Source organism: Lactuca sativa, chromosome 7 (genome assembly GCF_002870075.4).
Source record: "Lactuca sativa cultivar Salinas chromosome 7, Lsat_Salinas_v11, whole genome shotgun sequence".
NCBI classification, from domain to species: Eukaryota; Viridiplantae; Streptophyta; class Magnoliopsida; order Asterales; family Asteraceae; genus Lactuca; species Lactuca sativa.
The window spans coordinates 76,984,914-76,987,759 of NC_056629.2; the positions used below are offsets into that span (position 1 = coordinate 76,984,914).

Here is a 2,846-nt window from a genome sequence, read left to right on the forward strand (position 1 = left end):
CCATACCCTAAAAGTTAACCAAAAGTCAACTCTCCGGGTTACGCTGCGCGTACCAGATGTGTACGCTGAGCGTACCCGGCTGCACCTCAGAATCGGGGAGCGCCACCCAGTACGCGGCGTGTACCAGGAATTACGCCCGGCGTACCCCCCTGCATCAACCCTTTAGCTCTTGAGGTCTTAAACAGTTAAGACCTACGTCCATATTTTAGATCTGACCCCATCTAAGCCCCTTAATCCATAAAGTGGATGACTTTAAGCCTTTGCATGGCTGAACAAGTCACCAACTCTCACAATGATCCAACCTTCAACTCTAGAAGGCTAAATACACATGCATGACTTCAAACTAACATCCAAGATGGAAACTTTATGGCTCTAAATCACCAATAACACTGAAAAGGGACAGATCTCGGACCATGGAGCACTTTACACTCATAAAGTCTCCACCTTTGGGGTTTTTGGCCCTAAAAAGGGCACATACAACAACAACCAAAAGAAGAGGAAAGTTTTGAACTTTATACCTCCAAGTGTAGCCCTTTCCTCTGTAGATCTCAGATCCAAAATGGCACCTCAAGCTAAAGCCTCCAAGAACTCCCTTCCTTCTTCTTCACTAAGGCACTAAAGCACCATGAAGCTCAAATCAACACTCTCACACACTAAAGACGATGGGGCTCTCTTTTAGGGTTTCACTCACTGATATGGAGGCTAAGGAATGAGCCATAACACCCTTTAAATAGTGCACAAGGTGGATTAGGGTTTTTGCACCTGGACCGGGTACGCTCGACGTAACTCTAGGTACGCCCAGCGTACCTTGGCGACTCCGCGTCCAAATTAAGTGCATGAGTACGCGCAGCGTACCCCTATGGTACGCCCAGCGTACTCACTTGCTACACTCCCACCACTCAAGGACTAAACATGCCCAATCAATAAAGAACAAGGATGAAAGGTGAATACCTGAATCTCGGGGTGTTACATGTTTCCACTTTACCACACCACCGACTTCATGTTTGTTCTTTGCTTCCATATGTTTCGTTCGTTCACCACTTTCCAGATGAATTTCTACATCTAAACCGTTCATACAGTGCAGTCGATCATTTGGTAAGGTTTTGATTTGCGATTTTCACCATCCTTCTCGACTTCTTCTTTTCTTTCTCATTTTCTATAGTTTGATTAATTAGTTTTTTGAATGATACAAAATCGAGTATATGAGATTTGATTGTAGCTCTTAGGATGCACACTAATTGCTCGATAAAATGTTTGAAGCAATTTTCTCAATTTTTTTTATCAGATAATAACAACCATAGGCATGGGGACGAGATTATTAGGGAGTGATGCAGAGGGTTAAAGATCAGCAACTTTCAACATCTACAAAACCAGCAACCATTGTAATTGCACCCAAATGTTCGTTAAAATGCACAGGTTAGTGATTATTTTCATTGTATGTCCCAACCAAAACATATGTTGGACTGTGTACAAAAAACTTCATTTCACCACCTGAAGATTTGATTCCCTTTTATTGTAAGCTCTTGGATCCAACCAACCTTACAAATCTTTTCCTTGTCACCAAGTTCCTTGGAATGTTAGCTACTGGAACTACAGGTTATTTTCTCAATGATTTGCAGCCTCAAATCAAATATTTTTGTGTAAGGCAAGAATAATAACTAATAAATAATGTTTTGTACATATTTTCAGCTGATGCAAAGACATTGGTTCCACAAGCAAGAAAAGAAGCAACTGAGTTTCGTTGTAAATATGGCTATGAGATGGTTGTTTATGTATTAGCAAGATGGTATTAATCCTACAGTTTTTTTGAGTTCCATTTATCAGATTATGTCATATCATTTTTATGTTGATAAATCTATATGTTGCAGGATTGCTGACAAATCACAAGTTTATACTCAACATGCTTACATGAGACAACTTGGAGTAGGTTAGTTTCTAGATGTGAAGTTGTTATTAATTGCTTATTTTTGTGAATGTGCATGATTTTATTGATTTGTTTGACCTTCAGTGGCTATGGTGTTGGGTATTGATTATGAGAATGGGTCTAAACTCTTCAAATGTGATCCAACAGGTCACTTCTTTGGACATTAGGTGTGTGGAATTTTGTAATGGATTTAGAAAAAGATATAAATTTGTTATCTGATGTAGTTTTTGAATATTGTCTGTAGGAAACAAGTGTTGGATTGAAAGAGCAAGAGGCTATTAATTTCCTTTAGAAGAAATGGAAAAATGACACCCTCAATTTACTTATGATGAAATTGTACAAGTGAATTACTACACTTTCTTTGAGTTGCAACTATTGTGTAATTGTATTTAACATTAACATATGCTTGATGCATACCATGTTTGACTGTAGACTGCAATTTCTGCTTTGCAATGATGCAATATGTTCTACAACAAGACTTCAAGGCCAATGAGATTTAGGTATGCCAAAGAAAAAAAATCAAATGTTGTTCAAAAAATAAAAGAAAAAGATTTTCGACACATGTTATTTGGTATGTTTTCTGGTAGGTTCGAATTGTGAGAAAAGAGAAAGCAAACGATAGTCTCGAGATTTTGTGAGAGCACGTGATCCGGTGTGGTGCACGTGACCAATGACCAATGACCAATGTTGTATTGCTGTTTCATTTCTATTTTCGTAATCCGACGGTCTGCGGTCCGCGCTTGACTAACCATTTGCCGGTCCGGTTTTTCTTATCATCTTTTAGATATTCCAATAATATATTATCTCATTTGGATTTCTTTTTTCTCAAAGAAAACTTCCCGATCCTTCCATCCAATCAGGTGCTCCTGTATGGGGATGAAGTTATTTCTTTGAATAAGGGGTTTAGAGAAGAACTACTTTT

At 38.7% G+C, this 2,846-nt stretch overlaps 1 pseudogene; it reads left to right on the forward strand.

The window, feature by feature from the left end:
• The first annotated feature begins 1,328 nt into the window (after positions 1-1,328).
• On the forward strand, positions 1,329-2,424 carry LOC111879549 (proteasome subunit alpha type-6-like; annotated as a pseudogene).
• The last annotated feature ends 422 nt before the right edge of the window (positions 2,425-2,846 follow it).